The sequence below is a fragment of the Chrysemys picta genome, chromosome 9 (genome assembly GCF_011386835.1).
Source record: "Chrysemys picta bellii isolate R12L10 chromosome 9, ASM1138683v2, whole genome shotgun sequence".
NCBI classification, from domain to species: domain Eukaryota; kingdom Metazoa; phylum Chordata; order Testudines; family Emydidae; genus Chrysemys; species Chrysemys picta.
In genome coordinates, this window is record NC_088799.1 from 34176420 (window position 1) to 34200014 (window position 23595).

The 23595-nt window shown below is 42.2% G+C and overlaps 1 long non-coding RNA gene across 1 annotated transcript in view; it reads right to left on the reverse strand.

Annotated features, from left to right (window-relative positions):
- Nucleotides 1-17983: 17983 nt before the first annotated feature.
- The window catches only part of LOC101938670 (uncharacterized), a 280742-nt gene continuing 275130 nt past the window's right edge, over nt 17984-23595 (reverse strand). Inside the window, exon 3 of the long non-coding RNA XR_010590365.1 lies at nt 17984-21325. This is a non-coding gene — a long non-coding RNA (uncharacterized LOC101938670). The remainder of the gene's footprint in view (nt 21326-23595) is intronic.

The window sequence follows — 23595 nt, forward strand, 5'->3', positions numbered from 1 at the left end:
GCTTGGCATGCTGGAGCCTCAAATTCAGTCTGCCAGGGTTTACTGGCATACAAAAGACTGCATTTTATTAATTTTCCAGTTGGCCTCTTAATTCAAAGCTGATTATGAAATTATCTTTAAAATAAAGGCAAAGTAAGACTACAAGCACTATGACATTTGAAATAACATTGTGTGTGTGTGTGCGTGAACGTGTGAAGTTTCTGCGAACAGAAATGCATGTGGTACCATTTATTTTATTTATTTTTGCACCAGTAAGATGTTCCATAGCCAGGAACAGCATTTTCTGCAATAATTTTTTTTTAAAGCCTGTTTATGGAATAATTTGAATTCTGAGCTGGGATTGGTTGCATGGTAGATGATTAATGGCTGAAGTAAGATGGTGTTTCTTTGGTTATAACACACAGCATACTAAATTACTAGTTCCACAATAACAAAATACTGTAAATGCCCCAAAATGCATTGATGCAATGTTAAATCCACCAAGAGCCAAAAAATAAAGGTTAAGTTTCCAAGAGCAACAACTCCTTTTTTTTTATAGTATTAATGTAATAATAAGCCACACTCTTAAACAAAAGCACAAGAATAAATAGCACATGTTGTATGTGCAATACAGAAGAATTAAACATTGCAATTATTTTTCACATTCATCTAGTAAATAGGGCAATGCAAACTGGGGAAGGGTGGGATCCCTTTCTGATCCCAGCAAGTTATTGGTATTTGTACAATTCCTTACAAACTTAGTAAATGGATGCAAATTTAATATGCAAGACTGCATATTGGTTTTTTTCCCCTTAGTAAATAACTATTCATGTTATGCAGAGTGGATTATACAATAGCATGACATGAACTCACAATTAATTTGATGGCTGAAAGCTCTGGGTGCTGAGTTATCTGCCTAACTTTATTGGTTTGAATTTGCCATGTGAGGAGGGCATGACAGTGTACCAACCACAGCTCTTACAGCGGTCACTGATATAGAACCAATAATTATTGTGCTAAACCTTAAGCCAGACATTTTACTATAAGCCTTTAAGGGCATGCTTTCTAATACTTCAATAGTAGCATTAAATACAGCATCTCTCATATTCTAGGTATGGCAGAGGGATTGGAGTAACTACATGCCACTGTGTGGCAGCTATGGGCGAGGGCTAACTCTGTTTAATAACCATTGAAATGAAGGAAAACTGGTCAAACAACACCTAAGTCTATGTAATGGTTAAGTTACATGTTTAAACACACGCAAGTCAGGAAGTGCAAGAGGATGGATCTTACGCTAATCTAGTGTTGGTATAACTATATACTTCACCAAAATTATTCCTGATTTACCCCAGTGTAAGAAAATAGCGTGCGATATGGGTGGAAGCACATAGATAGACACCAAATACCATCACCATTTGCTGAATTACCTCATTAACTGAGGGATTATTTTAGGTTTCCATAAGCATATACACCCTATGACCTGAACCCTTAGAAAAGGGAGCTCCCTGGTGGTAAAATGGAGGAAGAACGGCCCAGAGCTGCTGAAGAACTGTGGCTGGAAAGGCGCTCCACTAGTGAGAGAGCTCTTGGCCAGTATCTGTGGACAGCAGATGAGCTAGACCTCATTTGTCTTTCAGTTTTATGTAAACTTTTTTTTAAAAGGACATTTTTGTTAAAATCCAGTTATATTTTGAATTTGGGGGCAATAAAATGCATTTGAATCCATTGGGAGATGAAGGGGCAAGAAATCCACACCAAATGTGCCTGCGTCACCCTGACAGACTACAGTCAGGCACCGTTGGGCAATGGAGACTGGTCAGAGATGAGAAGAAGGGAAGGGGAGTGGAAAGAAGCTCCTACTTCTCTAGGTATTTCTCTGATAGGGACTCTGCAAAGGGTCCTAGATACTACTAATCCCCCTCTAACTGCTGAGCTAGACTGCTGCTAGGGTGACCAGACAACAAGTGTAAAAAATCAGGATGGGGGTGGGGGGAGGGTAATAGGTGCCTATATAAGAGCCCCCAAAATCGGGACATCTCACCACCTTAACTGCTGCAGGCCAGTGGATGGTGCAGAGTACTAGTGGCAGCTTGGAGAGCTGGGGCAGCACAGAAACAGTGGCTAAAGCAGCTTGAGTTGAAGCTGCAAAGAACAGCAGTCTACCTAAGGGATTCTGATGCAGGTGCCACACCTAGTAATTAAAGCTGAAATCATCCCAGGTGGTAGAGCCCCCACAGCAGCCCAGGAAGTACTGGCTTGCCAGCCTCCTTGGACTTCTCCAGGACAGCTAACCATGAGTGGTGAGCTGGGGAAGAGAGCCGGGACTAGAGCACATGCTGCCACACTGAATTGCCAGGAAGACTGAGGTGGGGATTATTATTATCTCAAACTTGGGAAAACCAGCCTTTTAAAAGAGTTTGTTTTGTAGTCACCTTTTTTTACTGCCCTAAAAGTTTTGTCTTAAACTCCTGGGCTGGTGGGAAGTAATGCTCATCAGGGCTGCCTAGGGGGTGAGGTATATGGTTTCCTAGGGTTCTGGGTGGGCACGCAAGCTTTTTTTTTTAGAAGGAACCCCTAGAAAAAACTGAACCCGGCCTTCTTTTGCTGCTGCCATGCCGGGCCCGGCCGAAGCGTTACAAATGTTAAAATGTCTTTGTTAATATGCCACAACACCAGTATCTATGCTAAATATGTGGAGAGGAAATTGGTGAAATACTTAACTTATTCCTCACTTACACACACATCATAAACCTACACTGCAGACCCACAGGCTATTATTTTAAAGCATTTTCTTGCCTTTATAAATTTTCCACTGCTTTTATGTGTTCAGTCATCTAACTGCTGCCTCGTTGAAGGTAGCAAGGTGTTGCAATCCACCCTCCCACAGTAGACAAAATGCAGGGACAATAAACTTGCTCTCAATCACTTATTCTGGAGTACTTGTATAATATATATGCAGCTACTTCCTGAAACAGGTTCCTATCTTTCTTCAGTGATCCATGTGGAAATCAGATACAATGTTTTTATGCAGAGGGGGCAGACAACTCTCAGTCAGGTCCATGGGAGTTCTGGGCATGAATGAAAGAGATGTAGTTTATTAGTGTACTACTACCAGCACATTGCATTGTATTGGAATAATACAGTTGTAATACATTAAGCATGGGATTCTAAGGTACTAATTTGGAGCCTGGGAAGAACCTATTGCAGTCAAGGAAGACTCATTGTCTCCAACAGGCTTTGGAGCAGGTCCTTATTTCAGCTTAGTCTTCATCATATCTTGGTGCGTGTATACACACACACATACACACACACACACACACACTTTAAAGTATCCTTTCTCTTGTAGGTAGTGTACTAGTGCAGCAAACTAGGTGGCTTATGAATTCATAAGAACACTATTCATGTTTTTCCACATCATTTTAAGATGAGGGGTAAACTCTGTCAAGGTCCTTCTATGAGGCCTTCCACTGCATTGTGTAGGGGTGGGTGAGGTTCCCCCATTCTTGGAGAAGAAAGCATAACTTAGGACCACAAACAGCTCTGGCTTTGGTTTTAGGCAACCATGCTGCCTGGGAATTTTAATTGAGCAAGTGTGAAAGAGAATTGAGTTCGATCAGCACAATGAGAATTAAAACTGGATGAATCATGGTATAGCTTTGATTGTTAGACAAGGTAACACAGAAATAGGGGTAAGGAAATTAAGCATTTCCAGGTAGGGTATTTATTAATATCAAAAGCACCAGAGAGCTGCATTTCTATACACTGAAAATAGTTAACAATGAGGGCTCTTCCCTGGGATTAGAAAGGCTATTGAGCATATGGAAAAATGAAGGAAGACTAAAGAAAGTGATACAATGAAGCAAGGCAGAACCACTGTAAAGGGCTGATTGGGAAAGTTAAACACAAAAAGGAATGTTATGCTTTTCTGGAGGAAAGTAAAAACCCAATGAAAGTCCATGAATACCTAAACAAGAAGGGACTGACTTATGAAGCACTCTTACTATTACTAGAGACCATTTATTAGTACATAGCCCCCCAAAAATGGGATTTAAAAAATAGTAAGGAAACCTAGAGATGAAATGTTAGGGCAATTATTTTTTCAGAAGAGGAAGCAAAACATCTTCAATCTCCTACTGTCTCCACCCAAAAAAACCAACCAACCCAATAAATAAATCAATCAGAAATCAAACCCCTCCTCACCAACAAACTCACCCCCACCCCAACTTAACAGATGCCTCTGAACACATTTTCCCTAAATTAATATCCATAAAGATAGCAAGTATGTGCTGGGCAGGTTGTAAATAATGCTCCCAAAAGTAATGTTTGGGAGTTAAGTGGTCTGTTAACACCCCAGATCAGTAGACAATCTGTCTAGAATACATGGTGACTGGCTTTTTTTTTTTTTGTAAACCATTGGGAGATTTGTGCCTAAATTCTCAGGAATGGTCACAATATGGACAGTTATTTATGAAATGACCCTTTCTTTAGCATTACATCTTTAGTAATTCCATCATCTCAGTTCTTCCCTTTATAGTGAAATCAAGAGTGTTGTCATTGTTTGGCAAGAGAAAAGAAACAGAAATGGCAATGTATGGGAAAATGTTCCATCAATGTCCATCTTAGAAAAATAGCCTTTAATACCTATTGCAATGGAGCATAAAATGTTGCCCTGGAAAACTGGCACTTCATGCACTCCATTGACTATAATCCATCAAAAACTCCAAACACATAGCGTAGCTATTAAGAAGCAAGATTGAGCTGTCTCCTCAGTGGCATGAGGAATAAATTTAGTCAGCAGGGAGCACTGCAGGCTCCTCTCATGTGATTCCCTACCAATAATGTAGATGAGTACTAGAGGAATTGTCATCCATCCTTGCCTGTGTGATTTCTTAATAGGATGGTGGCGGTGGGGGGAAATAATAGAGAAATTAGAATGATCACAGAACCTCATATGCAGCCCCACAAAAAAAAAATTGACCTACAAAGTAAACACTGACTGTAGCAGTTTTATTAATTAAAAATGAGTACTGGTCTAAAAAAAAGGAGGCATAGATTTAAGGGCAGAGCACATGACTCACCTAGGGACCCATGACTTCTAATTCTGTCTCTGATAATAGGTTACATCCTTGACTTGAATGAGTTTCTTGACCTCTTCCTTAGTTGTTCTATATGTAAAGTGGCTATATCAGCCTCCCAGGAGACTGGAGGCTCAATCAGCTAATGCTTGTAGCACTCTAAAGATGAAAAGCACTATCAGTTGGATTCACAGGGAGGATATAGGCACCTAAATCCACAGCATCTAAACTTTGGTATCTTGGCATGCATACAGCAGCCTAAGTCCTAATACTGCCCAGCAGTTTGCTGCCCAACTCACCCCAAGCACCACAGAATTCACGAACAAGGGTTCCCCTCCCCTCCCCTCTCCCCACCCCCATTTTGCTTTCAAGACCTGATCCTGCTGAAGTCCCTTTGTGCATCCCACCCTATGAACTGTATTACAAAGCCCCAATTTCACCCTACAACTTACAAGTGAGTGCCCTGCCATGCGCTCTTCACAGGCCCATTGGGACTTCTTGGGGAACACATTAGTATTCAACATCAGTAAGGGTGGCAGAATCAGGTCATATGCAGGTAAAACTTCCATTAACTTGAATGAGAGTTATATCTGGATTACAAAACAGGGTTGGACCCATAGAAAATGCTCTATTGCAATCATATCCTCAATTAGTGACTATGCGGTCCAATTTAACACAATACCACTTAACTGTTTCCATTTCTGCTACAAGATGCTATAATAATGCTTGTGATTAAGCATGCAAAGTAGCTCATAAAAATGTCTAATTTTATACCTCAAATGTAAAGCATAATTCACTTTTACTATGTTGTAAAGCCATTCCCTTTTAAATTTATTAGGGCACAGAACAAATAGGACTCCAGAAGAAAAGCTGTGTTTTTTATTCTCTTGAACATTATTATTTTATAATTCTGTTTTGTCTTTTTGTTTAAGACCTTTTGTACATATCCCAAGGAGAATCTCTCTGAAGCTGTGTGTTTTCACTACTGTTACTAGATAAATATTTTATCAAATATTAATCAGCTTCTTGTAATGCATCATGCAGTTCACAACTGCAGTAGGTTGTCTATTTTTTTTTTTAACCTAACCATTTAAAAAAAAGGCAAAATCACAATACAAAATGATCACATTAAGTTTTCAGAATACAAGGGGTGATTAATTGGCTCTGTCACCACAAATGGCAAAGCTCCCACTGACTTTAGGGATTTCACCCAGTGTGTTGTCGTTTTGTTACTAGGCTACCACTTTCCTAAAACATGATTGTTTCTAGTTATTAACATACTGTAGGGCCATAAAGTAGCAATGCACAGTACAGTACAGGTGACATTAGATTCCCTTTCTTGAAGAGTTCACAATCTAGGATCCTGAAAAGTTCTACGGAGAGTAACAGAACAATAATTGCCAATCTATAAAATACAATAGTGAGTAATACCCCTTCAATAGAATTCTATGGGGTGGTTTAAAAATATAGATAGGGCAACATTTCTCTATTACTAAAATACTACAGAATGTAACATTTATAGAACTTCATTAAATGACCCTGTTCATTCAATCCCCATTAATTTTGTAAAACTGCATGTTAATACTGTGCATAATGCTAACAACCATATGCCACTCCAATGGAGATGATGAGAATGTTTCTGGCAGAAAGTGTTTGCAGGATCAGACCCTAAATTCACACAACCCAGGGAGATACTGGGTAGGGGAAGACATTTTGATTATGAAGTCCTATGTTTTGAAGTTCACAAACCAGAGTGACTACTTATTAACATTATTAATGTATTGGAGGCTCTAGTCTATAAGGAGACTTGAAATGGATTTTGACAAAATATTTAAAGGGGAAAAGGGAGGAAGCAGGGACATTAGCATCAGGAAGACAGTTCCTTACATGGGGTGCATGAGGGAAGTATGATAGTAGGCCCAGTGGTAGGAGTGGAAGAGGAACACAAGGGGCATTTAGGCAAGCAATTAGGTGCAGCAAAAAAGCATAACGGGGAGAAGCAGCTGAGGCAGAAAAAAGCTTAGCGGTGAAGAAGCCTGCAGGTGAAAATAAAGAAAGAGTCTGAGTTTGATTTGGGAGAGAGTGGAGAGCCAGTGATGAGACTTTAACAGGACTGAATGATAGTTTCATCACACAGAAACTCTGAAACTAATTGTCACATTTGAGATCAGTAAGGAGTTGTCACCACCTGGCCTGTGATCTTGGGTGCCTCACAATACTTTTCTGTGGTAGCGCCCAACCTGTGCCACTCACAAACAGCATGCAGGTCATTCACTGAGTGTCTGCATATAGCTGCAGGCCTGGTCCAGGATTTCTGACCCAAGCAGCCTGTTGGCAACACTCCAGCCACATACTGACTTTCAGCAGCCTTGGTTACGATTTGAAGGGTATCCCTGATACACTCCCAGTCTGAATTTTCTCCAAAACACGTGTTCTGCACGGTCCAGCCCTCTTCTGTACAGTTCAGGTATTATAGGTCTGTTACCCCTGTTTGGAGGATATGGGGGTGTCAGTATCTAACAGCCTACTATCTTAAATTGGATTACCAAACCACTCAGTTTAAACACAACACTGGATTAGTTTAGATTTAAACAAACAAACAAAAACACAAGAGTATTTAATTAAGAGATTTTAAACAAGTACAGGTATAAGACATTAAAGTCAGAAATGGTTACAAGAGAAATAAAGATAAAACACTTTCTAGTAGCTAAAACTTAACAAGCTAGACTTGGTTCAAGGAATCCTTACCACATATTTCCAGCAAGATTGCTGACTGAATTTTCAGGACAAGATCCCTCCTGAAATAAAAAGGGTCGGTGCTTTTTGCCGCTCCCTTTTATAGTCCAGTCACCCTTTGAAATGCATTTTCCTAAAGGTTACCCCTAGATAAAGCTCCTTCAGGCAGTAAGGATGGAGACATGGAGTTTTGCAGTGAAAGAAGCTCCAAGTTGTTTGCCAAAATGCAATTTATCTGTTCCTCCCCCCCTTCATTGCCAAAGAATGGTCACTTGACTGGTGATTGCCAATCAACTTTGACACCTGAGTGGAGGCACTAGCTTGTCCTTTGCCTTGAGGAACCATTTACCCCCTCTTGCTATCCTGAGGATCCTGTTTACTACTTATGTGTAAACACACATTTCTTTGTTTAGGATAGACCTCTTAACAACTTCTGCCTAGTTAGGGCTACATGGTTTGAACATGTGCTGACAATATCACTGAGGGGGAATTCATAACTTTACATATAATATTGCAACATACCTTTCATTATAATATTATAGACTAATGAGTTATTATTTTTCAAATGATACCTCCCCAGGCATATTTTGTACAAAGATTATTACAATAGGGTGTGAATAGAGGGGTGCATTGGTCACACTAACCTAAGGTTACACTGTTCTTTTCACCTTGTATTATGTCTTGCCTCAGCTTGCGCTTGCAGATATACTATCTAATCTTGACAGAGCTCATTAGCTAACTAGCATTGGGTCAAATCTGTAATTGGATGGGAAAAATTTCAAGATAACCTAAGTGTCGCAGAAAGTAGTAGTGGTCCTTGGATGACAAACCCAGTTTCCCTGACTTTGTTGGGGCTAATTGTGTAACTATGGTGAGCAGGATTTGGCAATTAAATTCTAATAATTCTTGTAGAAATATTGTGCTACTGGAGGTGCTGGCTCTTACAGGAGATGTAAAGCAGAGATCATGCAATCATTAAAATCCCATACCACTTTTTGTAAATGAATGGTTGTTAGCCAGGATTCTGGGTCTAACTTTTAATTGGGTAATTGCTACAGCTGAGCAAATGGTGGAACTCTTCTTTCATGAATATGCATTTGAAAACAAATTTTGAATTCAACATGTTTGCTATATGAGAACACTTCATGGTTAAGCCTTTCTCCTCCCCTAGTTTGCATTGTATGCCAAACCATAAGTTCTATGCAAGTCAATTTCTGATGTGGAGTAACAGTTTATTGCACAGAATTATTTGAAGCATACACAGTATATTTATAGTTTGACAAATTGAAGGCTTTAAAGACAAATACTTAATGCCTGGATGCCCAACATACGGTTTCTATCTGCATTTTGGCACTGAAATAAAAGTGGTCCAACTTTCATAAGTGCTGATCGCCCACAGCTCTCATTGGCTTCACTGTTTTGTGGGTGTTAGCACCTCTGAAAATCAGACCACTTTTATTTAGGTGCCTAAATATGTTAGGAGCCTTACAGTAAGAACCCAGGTTTGAAACGTTTAGCCTTCTGTTTTATAATTTAGGAGATTGATTGATTACGTTCCAATAAAGTATAAGGCTTCCAAACTGTTTTGGGAAGGTTTTTAAAAGTAAAGTATTTCCCCAGAATGCTACATGGGAACTACGGCAAGAGGCAACAGTTATGAGCCACTCATGCCATTTAAGCATGGGAAATCTTTTTTTTTTTTTTTTTTTAGTTGAAAGCAATGAAGAGATTTTTGCTTTGTATGGTTATTAGTAGAATATATTTAGATCACTTTCATTCATGTTTCATTATTACTTATTAGGTGCAGAAATTCTGTTGGAAAAAAACATTCTACATAAATTGATGGAAAAAAGGCCTGATTTCAGTCTCCTGCCTACCATTTTTACGTGTGTAAATCCCTTAGTTTCAGGGGAGTGACTCCTGATTTCCACCTGTATTGGGGAAACCAGAATCAGACCTAAAATGTTTGTTTGTGTGGCAGAGGTCCTGCAGATTTTAGTGGAACTGACAATGTAAAGCAACATACAGGGCAGATAACAGAATATTCTATGAGCAGAGAATGAGGACAGGAAAGTGTGGGCTTTAATCTCAATTTGGATGCTGATGCTTTCTGTGCTTTTGGGCAGGTCCCTTATCTTCGCTACCTTAGTTTCCCCATCTGTCACAGCATATTTACCAATGGTGCAGTAAGATTACCTAATGTTCAGGAAATACTTTTAAGATGGAAAGAACTACAATAAGAATTCACATAAGAGCTCAGAATGATAACGTATCACTATGGGCAGGTCTTCACTACAGGGGGGGGTCGATTTAAGATACACAAATTCAGCTACGCAAATAGCGTAGCTGAATTCGACGTATCGCAGCCGACTTACCCCGCTGTAGGGACGGCGGCAAAATCGACCTCTGCGGCTTCCCGTCGACGGCGCTTACTCCCACCTCCGCTGGTGGAGTAAGAGCATCGATTCGGGGATCGATTGTCGCGTCCCAATGGGACGCGATAAATCGATCCCCGAGAGGTCGATTTCTACCCGCTGATTCAGGCGGGTAGTGTAGACCTAGCCTATATAAAGAGAAATATTGGTTTAGTAGGCTTAATGTGCTAACAGTGAACCAGTGACAACAATTATTTAAACCTTTATAAACTCTGTTCTTATGCCCTTCCAAAGGATACTTCTTGTAAGACAAAAGCCCAATGTACTTAAAAGCATGATCTCCTTGGGAGCTCTAGGGCTGCAGATACACTATTAGCTAAAGGACTGAAGTCATAGTGTGTGTGTTAAATGCAAATATTGAAAAAAGACCCAGATTATGTCTGTTCCTTGTACAGATATACCAGAGAGGAAGAGGGCACAAGGAGTTTTTTTTCCCTCCCTGAGGTTTAAATTTTTCCTGGTCCATTTCTAATTTGACACATTAAAACAATTGTAATATTACTGGTTCTGTTGTAATCTGAGCTATATCCATTAAAGTCAATGGGCATTTTTGACCTTTTTAATGGGCATTGGATCAGATTTTGGATTTTAGATTTTAAAAATCTAAATATTTGATGTAGGGAATAAATGTGCAAATATAATGAGATTGGGGAGTTTGTCACATCCATATTCTGAGATTCTTTGGAAGGCACCATGTACTGTAACTGTAAGTTGTCACTCTTTGCAAATTATTTTGCTTAGTCAGTACTTCCCCCTCTAATGTTCATGCACACCAAGGAAACTACTATCCATGTGAGATGAGTGCAATGAATTCTAAATTGCATTAAATTTAGATGGTATCAGCCTCATGTTTTTTACCCATCATGCATTTGTTTGAATCCCAGAGATTGGTGGCTGTATACAGTTGTCAGAAGCACTCTCATGTAGAGTCCAGCAATGAAACAGCAGTGAACTGGTGAGCTTTCCCAAGCAATCTGAGCAGGGCTCGTTCCTCAGAATTCAAATAACCAGAGAACAGCTGGATGCAGCTTTAATCCTGGAGCTTCGTTAGTTTGTTATTGAAATGTCATAAATGTCTTTGTATTGAGGGGGGTGGGGAAAGGGGAATCTTTCCTCAAAATAACAGCAAAACTCCCCACCCCCATGCCAGGTCAGCTGTATGCACTCATGTACTCACCTGAAAAGATTGGGCCAAGTGTCAGGAGGATACAAGTCAGTTTATTTTAACATCAGTTGTGTTTCCAGATTTTAGGGTTCTCCATTTTTTTTATCGACTCTGTTTAACTCTCAGAATTTGCACACAATTGGTCTACCCAGCATAAACAGTGGTGTATTTTCAGAATAGTTCATGCTTCTTTTTTAAAGGAAAAAAGGAGGATGTTAGGCAACTTATGTGAACAAATTCTGGCTGGATCATGCCTGTGAGGCACTGGCCAATGCTGGGTGTGATGCAGAGCTGTATAGCCTTCCAGTAGGGGGCACAACACCCTCCAGAGCTCTGTAGTGAAGGTGGGATATACATCTCTGTACACTACCTCAGGAGGTAGCACAACGTGAATGGAAGCTAGTCATGGCCCTGCCCACTCTTAACCCATTTCACTGCTGCGTATTCCCCCAGGGAAGCTAACTGGGAGCAGCAGGCTCAAGAAAACAAAGAACTGCAGTGGTGCCTGGCCTCTGAACCTGGTCCTCAGTGTCCTGGCTTTGAGAATAGGGGGAGGGGTGTTGAGTAGTGCAGAGGGGAATTTCTCCCTATTAGTGTTGGAGAAGTGACTGAAAACTCTTTGTAATAAGAATTTTACCTGCGGCCTGGATTCCCTGCATCTTCTATGAGATGGGGTAAGGGACACATGGGGAAAAGATGGTAGGAAAGACAATGAGAGAATTCAAAACTTAGAAAAATCCATAGGATGGGAGGAAATTGCATTGGGAGGAGATAATTTTGGCCTTAGTAAATGACCCTGAAGCCCTCCAAGTTCCCCGTTTTCTAACAGAAAAAAATCTGAAATATAGCTTCCCTAATATAGTTCTGTATAAATAAAGCCCCACTCCTAGTACATTCTACATTAAAAAAATGAAAGCAGATGTTAATTGGTCAAATTGCTATGTGAGCGCATTGTTTGTATGAGTTATAAGGTGCAATTCATCTTCCATCATGACAGCAAGAGTTAGCATGGCGCATCTTAAAAGAATAAGACCCGTGACTGAGCCAGCAGATGTTTTTAAGGCAGGGAGAGTAGATGCTAATTCTGAGACTGCCACCTATTCATAGAATATTAGGGTTGGAAGAGACCTCAGAAGGTCATCTAGTCCAATCCCCTACTCAGAGCAGGACCAACACCAACTAAATCATCCCAGCCAGGGCTTTATCAAGCCGGGCCTTAAAAACCTCTAAGAAAGGAGATTCCACCACCTCCCTAGGTAACCCATTCCAGTGCTTCACCACCCTTCTAGTGAAATAATGTTTCCTAATATTCAACCTAAACCTCCCCCACTGCAACTTGAGACCATTGCTTCTTGTTCTGTCATCTGCCACCACTGGGAACAGCCGAGCTCCATCCTCTTTGGAAGCCCCCTTCAGATAGCTGAAGGCTGTTATCAAATCCCCTCTCACTCTTCTCTTCTGCAGACTAAATAACTCCAGTTCCCTCAGCCTCTCCTCGTAAGTCATATGCCCCAGCCCCCTAATCATTTTCGTTGCCCTCTGCTGGAATATCTCCAATTTGTCAACATCCCTTCTCTAGTGAGGGGACCAAAACTGGACACACTACTCCAGGTGTGGCCTAACCAGTGCTGAATAGAGGGGAATAATCACTTCCCTCAATCTGCTGGCAATGCTCCTGCTAATACAGACCAATATGCCGTTGGTCTTCTAGGCAACAAGGGCACATTGCTGACTCATATCCAGCTTCTCATCCACTGTAATCCCCAGGTCCTTTTCTGCAGAACTGCTGCTTAGCCAGTCGGTCCCCAGCCTGTAGAGGTGCATGGGATTCTTCTTTCCTACGTGCAGGACTCTGCACTTGTCCTTGTTGAACCTCATCAGATTTCTTTTGGCCCAATCCTCCAATTTGTCTAGGTCACACTGGACCCTATCCCTACCCTCCAGCATATCTACCTCTCCCCACAGCTTAGTGTCATCTGCGAACTTGCTGAGGGTGCAATTCATTCCATCATCCAGATCATTAATAAAGATGAACAAAACTGGCCCCAGGACTGACCCCTGGGGAACTACGCTTGATACTGGCTGCCATCTAGACATCAAGCCGTTGATCACTACGTGTTGAGCCTGACAATCTAGCCAGCTTTCTACCCACCTTATAGTACATTCATCCAATCCATACTTCTTTAACTTGCTGGCAAGAATACTGTGGGAGACCATATCAGAAGCTTTGCTAAAGTCAAGATCTATCACATCCACTGCTTTCCCCATATCCACAGAGCCAGTTATCTTCTCATTGAAGGCAATCAGGTTGGTCAGGCATGACTTGCCCTTGGTGAATCCATGTTGACTGTACCTGATCACCTTCCTCTCCTCCAAGTGCTTCAAAATGGATTCCTTGAGGACCTGCTCCATGATTTTGCTGGGGACTGAAGTGAGGCTGACCTGTCTGTAGTTCCCCGAGTTCTTTCTTTCCTTTTTTAAATATGGGCACTATATTTGCTTTTTTCCAATAGTCCGGGACCTCCCCCGATTGCCATGAATTTTCAAAGCTAATGGCCAATGGCTATGCAATCACATCAGTCAACTCCCTCAGCACCGTTGGATGTATTAGATCTGGACCCATGGACTTGTGCATGTCCAGCTTTTTCCTTTTGCATACACAGGCAATACTTTGTGGGCCAGATCCTCAGCTAGTATAAATCACAGTAGTCCATGGAAGTCAGTGGAGCTACATTAATTTCATCATCTAAGGATCTGGTTTTTTATCTTTAATATCCATATTTTGATATTACACTGCATATTTATTAGGGATAGACAAACTGGTTCACAAAAACATAAAAATCAATCCCAATCTTAAAATTACCCAGTCCCTTTTTGGATTTGAATGAATATCCCTCTCTTCCTTCTCAGTCTCTGACGGCTATCTTATTTCCTCCTGAAATCCATCTTGTTACTTGAACAGGTGGTTCACTCTCCACTGGGTCATTTGCTGCCTTCAAGTATCCAGTATTTTGGAGGCTAATTTCAATCAAAGGCAATTAATTTTTGAGTTACCTGTGACTGTCAAAAGCCAGGAATGACCAACTGAGGAGGTGAGGAATGAATGAAAACTCCCCAAATTCCGTTTGATTCTAGCACTTTCAAATACAACCCACAAATATACCTCGTCTTACAGGAACTATTCTTTTCTTTTGAAGTTTCATATGTTATCTGAACTTGCTGGCAGCGTATGCAAAGTGCTGGTGTTTGCTCTTCTTGTGTGAGGGTAAATATTATATATGTATGTATAGGCCAAGATATTCCAAAGCAACTACGGATTTTTTGGAAAGCGGGGGGATATCCAAATTAGGACAGTTTAGCTCTGATTTTTCAGCAGTGTTGAACATCCACAATTTCAGCTGGAATTAATTGGAAGTGCAGAAAAAATCAAGCCCAAGAGATACCTGGGTCCAAGATCCAAGAACCGAGACATCCAACATCAGTGGTTGCTTCTGATGAAGTTCATGCCATGATCCCATCTTACAATTCTTCTAATAACTAATCTTGTAATTATGAATTATATCAATTTTATCATGAAGATCAGCCCAGTCTATCAGGAGAGATAACAGGGGTCACTTGGGCACTAGCCAGAAACTTGCTCTTTATAGGACCTCTGATTATGAAAAATGCTGATCTCAACTTGTTCACTCAGGCAGTAGGGAAGACAGTAGGTGCAGTGTATATCAGACATTTGCATTTGTTAACACAGACCAGGCCCTTAAATATTCAGATTTAAAGTTGTCTTTATTGCATAATACCTTTTCCATGTTGAAAAAGAAATAGTCAGAGATGTATTTCAATTTTATTTCTTAACTTTAACGCAGCAGTTCCCAAATATTTTGCCTGCATGAATCCATTTTCAGATTTTACCACTTCCCTTCACCCCATGCAATGTGGAGGATGGGTTTTTTTCACAGTATATTTGGTAAAGCTCTAGAGTTGAGAGTAGCCTCTGAACCTTTTGAGGCTCTTCCAATCACTTAAGGGGCAATAGCTCAGTGGTTTGAGCATTGGCCTATTAAACCCAAGGTTGTGAGCTCAATCCTTGAGGGGGCCATTTAGTCATCTGGGGCAAAAATTTGTGTGGGGATTGGTCCTGCTTTGAGCAGGGGGTTGGACTAGATGACCTCCTGAGGTCCCTTCCAACCCTGATATTAGATGAATATTTAAACTGCATGGAATAGGAAGTCCTATTTGAAATCTAAACTCATGTTAACTACTGAGGTTTGTTACCTTTTATTTGTTACTCCCCACCACAGTCTTTATACTGAAAATGGCCTAAGAAGATCAAGGACAAAGAGAATGTTTGTGCTGCCTGAGAGCAACTTGCTCTTATGCAACAAGGATAAGTAGATGTAAGTTAAAATGTATTTAGATTTATTTTCTGTTGCCTTTATGCTCTGCAAATGATGGAATGCAAATAATCTGAAAGTGAAATTTTATTGCAAGGTCATCTCCAGATGCTAACATTTCAAACTTCATTATTTTAAATTCTCAGAGCTTATAAAAATGACAGGAGTATAGCCAGCAGGAGTCAGGCCCTCAGATGGTATAAATACAGATAGCTCTACTGATTTCAATTGAATTACACCAATAAATACTTGCTGCAGATCTGCTTATTTTGCTAGGGCTAAGAACTCCCCATCCCCCGCAAGGTGGCATTATTCTTAGGTGACATGCCACAAAAGTTCTCTGCTGAAGCAGGGCCAGTGCAAGGAAGTTTCGCACCCTAGGTGAAACTTCCACCTTGCACCCCCCCCCAGCCCTGCGGCAGCTCCCTCCCCTGCCCTGAGGCGCCCCCTCACCATGGCAGCTCCCCCCATGGGGAGCTGTGTGGCAGCTCCCCACCCCAGCTCACCTCTGCTCCGCCTCCTCCCCAAGCACGCCGCCCCCGCTCTAATTCTCCTCTCCTCCCAGGCTTGCGGCGCCAAACAGCTGATTAGCGCCACAAGCCTGGGAGGCGGGAGAAGTGGAGCGGCGACCGTACGCTCAGGGAGAGGGCATAGGAATGCTGTAAAAAAAAAAATTGGGGGCACCGCTTTTTGGCACCCCTAAATCTTGGCACCCTAGGCAACCGCCTAGTTTGCCTTAATGGTAGCACCGGCCCTGTGCTGAAGGCAGCTAGCAAGAACCTCTTGTTAGAATCTGACCACCACCAAACAAAAGGGAAAGAAACCCCAGATGTGTATCCAGCACAGAGGGAATCAGGACTAAAACCTTGATCCTTCAGGCTCAGAATTCTGCTGACCCTCCTCATAACAATGGATGGGATCAACCAATTAGGAATTTTGAAGACATATAATGAGATTTTAGCCATGTGGTGGAAACCTTGCCAACCTTTTCCTAAGCTTGAAAACACACCAATAAAACATTTTTGGTGCTCTCCAAATAGTAAAAATTAATGGAATACTCAACTTTCACAAACTGTCATAAATACAAGAGAGTTTACAGTAAATACTGCACAGAGAGTGAACTGGAAAAGTATATCTAGAGAATTTTAAATTCTGCAGCTAATATTTAATTTCACAGCTCTAATAGTGCCCCAGCTAAGGGTTAGGGTTTTTACATTTTGGCGTCTCAAATTGTATTAAATGAGGTGGAATGTTCCTTTAAGAACCTGGCACTTTGAGACTATTGGCTCAAGCAACAAAAGCCCCGCCCTTCTGAACATTGACTGTGGGAATAAGAGATGGTGGAGCGCTGTAGTAAGACTTCTCTGGAATTTGGAAAGTAGGATGGCTACTGTACACTGCATTTTGAGCATTCTGGAGCTGTGACTCTGTTTATCTGTTTAACTTTATATGTTTCAAAATAAACAGCCTTTATCTGAATAGGCGACAGTTGGAATTCATGTTGTCATTCCAGGCAGAACTTCTCTTCATGGAATGCGTTCTATGAAAGAGCCATTATGGAGCTCCCTGAAGAAGACCAAAAGAGCTTTGGAACCTCTTTTCAAGGCACAAGCAGAGAACACAAGACTAATCTAACAGGATGTACGGTACTGTTAGTACTTGCTGTATTTTCTATCAGTGTCATTATGTATCATGGTGCAGCTTCAGAATGCTTCAGAAATTACTAGGCCATCGTGTGAATGCCATACTCTCACTTGTGAGCAGTTACTCACACCCATTGTCCCAATGACTTCAATAAGAATACACATTGGGGTTACTGAGAGTGAAGGGTTCACTATCTGGCCATCTGTGATTAGAAATGATCAGTATCTGGCTCTGTCTTTTAACAAAACAAATCTGTATTTTTATTCAAATATATATGTAGCGCCCCCTCTCCACCAGGCTACCTTCTTTAATGCCAATCTGCTTACAGGTTTTGATGGACTGGCCTGGGTTCTTCTGGATCCCGCCACCCATTCAGCAGGTGTATCTTCTTTGTTTTCCAATTAATTTATTTGGCAGTGTCTCCACCCCCCTCGCTCCTTCCTGGCAGGGTCACCAGGGCAGCTTGGGGGGAAAACTCTAACCCAGGGTAATCCCCACTTACTTGCCAGATAGTTGGAGACTTCCAAGAAATAACACAAACACATACAATATATTCAACACAATAATTGTATTAAACAGGAAACAAATATACATAACATGGTAAAACACTATTTTTAGGGTCACCAGTGCCCATGCTGCTAATACCTGTGACTTTCCCCAGTCACGTGACTGGAGGTGACTGGGGAATGTAAGATTAGTGTCCCGTTGGTACGTGTACTTTGTTGGGGCCCTTGATGACCTATGAACACGATATCGTCTCTGCAGTGGTTTAGCAGTGTGGCTGACTGGGTTCAGTACAGTCCAAAGGACTCACAAGTGGGAGAAGGTGGTAAATCCCTCCCCAGTTTTAATACGCAGCAGGTTGTAAAATCCCCAGACCCTTACTCCCTGGCTTGAGACACAGCTCAGGGAATAGGGGGTCCTCAAAAGAAATTCCCAGACTGACTAACTAAAAGATGGTGCACTCAAAAACTCCATGAATGATCCTCAGGTTCAGAGATGACTCTGGACTCTTCAGTCACTGCAGAGCGGCTGATCTCTGCTGGCAGGGATCCTCTTCAGGCAGGAATCGGGCTGCTTCGTCCCAGGATTTCCCCTCACCACAAAGGGGCTCAAGGTGCAGGTTACACAACTGTACTAAAATCCAAACTGTAGTCTCCTAGTCCAGCATCCAGACACACACACAGCAGGCAGCAGCCCTGAACTAGCAGGCAGAGTAGAGCTGACCATGTGGTGACTGGTCTCACCTAGGGAGCTGGAGGGCTAACTCAGCCTGGCTGGGGAAGTTTCCCAGCAAAACTCTACAAACTGGGAAACAGTGGAGAAGGAAAAGCTGAGGGATCTTCCTTTCAGATCCCTAGAGCCCAGTTTTCAGGGGGAACCCTGTATGCAGGCCTGGGACTCACCAGCTCCCCACACAGCCAGTCCTGCCCTTGCCCTGGCTGGCTCCAGGCTGACTTAAAAATGGCTTCTCCCCTTTCCTGAACTCCCTGGGAGGGGCATCTCACTACCTATTGGTTGCCGGGCAGACTCTGAGTTTGCCTTGGCTCCCCCTGAGCTGCCAGCAGACAGGGCCCCAGGAATCTAGGTAATCTCCTTGGAGGGAAATGTGTTTGCATTATTCACCCAGCTGTAATCAGCAGTGCTGTTCTCTAAGCATGTTGGTGTTTGTGCCATCCTCATCAGCAAACTTGATACCCAATGCCAACTTCTGGAAACATTGACAGTAATTAGGGGCAATTGCGGCTAGGCCCCAGCAGAATTTTCTGATGCTTTTTCCCTCAAGCCTCCATAAGGCTGTACAGAGGCTGACTCTGCTCTAGTTCTCTGGAGAAAAGCAGAAATACTGCAATGCTGCAGGCATTTCTGATCAGTGTGAGGCTTACTTCATAGAGGGATAGAGCTGAGCTGTGTACTGCTGACCCCCAGTCTCCTTCAGTCAAAGAAAGGATGGAAAGAGCCCAAATAAGTGAAAAGAGGGCAGGGGAAGCTCCCCGTGAATGGTGGGCTGGAGGGATAGAAAGGAATGAGTGGAGGCGGGGGGAGAAGGAGCTGGCTTCAGGCTAGGAATAAGTGTCCCATGTGTTCCTCTCTGCTCCTGGGCCTGTTCTAGCCCCTCCATGTCCTGCTCCTTGACTCAGATGTGTGTGTTTACACAGGGGTGGAGCCCCCACAATATTTCCATGGCTGGTGTGTTCTCTACCACCTCCTCCCAGCATTCTGCTGCCGTGAGCGGAAAGAGAGGGAGCGAGAGTCAGGACAAGTGGATCTCGGTAATGGGAGGGAAAGAGAGAGTAAGTGGGGTAGTTTTCTTACATGGAGGAATAGCAAAGGAAGGTAGCAGGGGAAATTGAGGATGGGACTGTCTGCACAGGGGAGGAGAAGTTGGCAGTGGGAAGGAAGGTGGTAGAAAGTGGGTGGAGGGCATTTTGGGAAGGGCAGAGAAGACGACAGTGCGCTGCACAGGCAGCATAATAGGAGAGCTTGCAAAGGGGAGAGAATCCTTGCATGTTGGGGAGGAGGGAAAGGAGGCAGTGGGAGGAGGCGCTGATGCAGAGGCAATGGGAGAAAGAGTTCCTTCGTTAGGGTGGGAGTGAGGGAAGGAAAGAGCTGTTTCTGCCATGTATATAGACCCTACAACCCATACCTAAAATCAAAGTCAGTCTGTCCACATTCAGAGACAGTAAAATGAGGGACTGGCTGCATGTTGCACTTCAATTTGAACCCCACTCTGCTCCCAGAATGGGAGATTTTAACATTGACTTAAAGTTCTGTCCCCTCACGTGTCTTTCTGAGTGCACAAGGCAAACTCAGAAAATATGCATATTCCAGATAGGTGGTTCTGGTAGTGCTGTCTATTAAGGTTGCCAGACACTTCCCATAATAAGACTCTGTTTTCAGTGACTTATAACTTTGCCAAACTAACTGCTTGGGGTGAAATTTCCCATGCATAGTGGCTCTGTCAGGTGGAAATGCTTTGGAATGTTTCAACCAAGATGGCTCACCCACTTCTGAGAGCGAAGCAAGGGTAGGGGAAATCCACAATGTGTGCTTCACAAACATTAACTTATCTTCACAACACCTCTGTGAGGGAAGGCAGTAGAATTATCCTCATTTTGCAGATGGGGAATTGAGACACAAAGATTAAGGTAAAAATGCCCACTAAGTTTGGGTGCCCAATTTCAGCTGCCTAAGATCTGATTTTTTTCCCCAGAGTACATAGCATTATATAGCACTTTATATGTTCCAAGCACAGCTCCCACTGTTTTCCATTGCAGCTGTGACTGCTCAGCCCTTCTGCAAATTGATCTCTAGTCAGGCATCCAGAAAATGATGAGTCTATAACCCCAAGTGACCCGGCCCCCATGGAAACTTTAGTTTAAGTGACTTGCTTGGCATCAAATAGAACTCTGTGGCAGAGGCAAGGATAAAATCCAGTTCTCCAGGGCAGTATTCAACTGCCTTAACCATAACACCATCCTATCTCTTCCTTCAGTCCCTTGCGTCATTCACTACACATCTTTTGGTTACTGCAACTAATGAGGCAGGCATAGGCACCAACTCCATGGGTGTTCCAGGGATCAAGCACCCAAGTGAAAAAAATAGGGAGTGCTCAGCTGTTGGGCTGGCGCCAATCAGCTGTTCAGTGGCTAGCAGGAGGTGCTCAGGAGAGGGCGGAGAGAAGTGAGCGGGAGGGGTGAAGGGGAGAGGAGGCGATGGGATGGAGTGGGGGGCTAGAAGAGGTGGAGTGGGGGGGGGAGGGGAGTGGAGCACCTACCAGGAAAATAAAAGTCAGGACCTGTTGAGGCAGGGGCCCTACACACAACAGCCTCATTCACTACACAACCCTGATTTCTCCTCTGAGTATATCCACTCTGTTTCTTGAAGAAGACACAGTTCCTGTTGAAAAAAATAGGATGTGATTATATAGATAAAGACAGACAATACCACACTGAATGCACACCAGGGGGATGAATTAAGTTTCACAGGCAACCTTAATATTGGCATTACCTAACTTTTGAGTTACTGACTTAGCAATCTTAATGTTCTGTTAACATAGTTTGTTGTCTACATTTCTAGGTTTAAAAAAAAACCACCCTGAAAAAACATAATTCTATCACATGGGATCATATTGACTTCCACCTGGTTCATCAGCAGGGCTGGAAGCAGAGTTGACCAGAGGATGATGATTCTGGTTTGCAACAGTTATCAAGGTTTTGACATTTGTTTATGTTCCTCACTGGAATGAAAAAACAAAACCGTTCAAATATTTCCACAAAAGAATTGTGTCAGAATTGCTCTTTTCTCCTTGAAAATGTCAGGTCTTTGATTCTGGTCGCACGCTTGCGCTCTCTCTCCGGTCTGAAGTGACCATCTGGTCCTCAGAAGGCCTGGACTTCAGAAACCCTCCAGACAAAATCTTCATTGAAACAGATATGTCCCCATGAAACATTTCAGATTCAACAAAACAGCATATTCCAGCAAAAATACATTTTGGTAAAGGTGTTCCAATCAGCTCTAATTGGAACCTGTAGATCCACTGCACAGATCTTAGAGACTAGCAAATTTCGGGGGGGGGGGCTTTAGCCTTCCTTCTATGTCCAAACTTAGTTTCCTCACCCACAGAAATGTTGGGGTACACTTACTCCATAGGTTGGTATATTTGTATGTATTGATGACATATACAGACATATTAATGACATTAACTCATTCTCAGATTTGTTATTTCTGTCCTAACTGGTTATTTTGGTTCTTTCCAAGTTCCAAGTTGCAGTGTACCTGTTAAGTTTAAAAGGGTATGAACTTAGGAAGCCCCCTATACCAACCTGCTTCAACGCATCCTTTATCTATCTATGTTAAAGGTCGCAGCCATATATGGACCTTATGCTTTAACTCATCACCACCTATCTAGGTGAAAGGTCCCAAACATATTTACATTGACTTAGCCTTAGCTCAACATGCAGGATGTGGCCTGTAGGTCCCTTGTGTTACAGCCCAAAATACTCTAATATAAACCTATTATAATAAAACAAATAATCAAACCCATAAGAAACCTATCAGAAAAGATATATAAGCAAGCAGGTTAGCCCTATAGATATATGCACATATTTTCACAGCCTGTATGTAAACACTTCTGATGCATCATTTCAACCAAACCCATAGGTGGTGCCATTCATAGGTGTGCTCTTTTATGGTAGGGGGCAAATGCTTGCAGTGTATTCCTGTATAGCAGCAGGCAAGTATTAGTGGAATTCTCTGTTACAGTGTATGCACTTTACTTAAAAGGCCACAGTGTGGGCAAGAGTGAGATTACCTGAGTCATTGAGACAGTTACCGTTACTAGTCAGTCTCAGACTGGAATTTTATGTCTAGTCACTGCCCTGTTTTCAAGCCAGACTGGATTATACAACATGCTGACAAGTACTGAGAAGAAATCCTGCATCTAGGCAAATGTACAATAAAATCCAGGTCATTTTTCTGAATAGAGGTTGGGGCTATTGTTTTTGTTTTGATTTGGGGTTTTTTGGAAGTAAATGTGTTCAGAACAAAATATAGACTTGTGTCTGGATTTCTTTCTGCTGCAGAATAATAATCTTCTATCATCTTGTCAATTTTTCCAATGCCTGCTCAAGCGTTCTGTCAACAAAGGCTGAGCAGTTGCAGAGGAGTCTACAGGTGTCTAGTTCATCTTTATTTTCAAAGCAGGAAATATCTGGTGACATGAAGCACCATATTGAGGCTAAAGAATAAAATGGGAAATTATGGACCTGTGATTTCAGGGTTATGAGTATCAGTCTTTGTCAAGGGTAGAAGCCTAGGATCGGGTAACATGCCAGCCAGCATGCATTTAGTTTCTTCTAATCTAAGAAATACTTCAATTATTTTATGCAACACAGTCTTTTGATTCGGGGAGGTAGAGACAGATAAAGAAGTTGCTATGCAACCAAGCAGCCAGCTGGTGAGCTGAAGAATCCAGAAACAGGAAAATGTTTGCAATTAGGAATTGTCTGAAAAATACTAAAGGTAAAGTTTTAAGGTTGCTTCCCACTTTCACATTGACCATTGGATCTTAAAGACGTCTAAATGTACATCAGTAATCATTAGTGAAGAACTGAAGAGTTGTCACTCAGATCCAGATTAGATATAGCCTTGTAGTTCAGCTGTGAGGC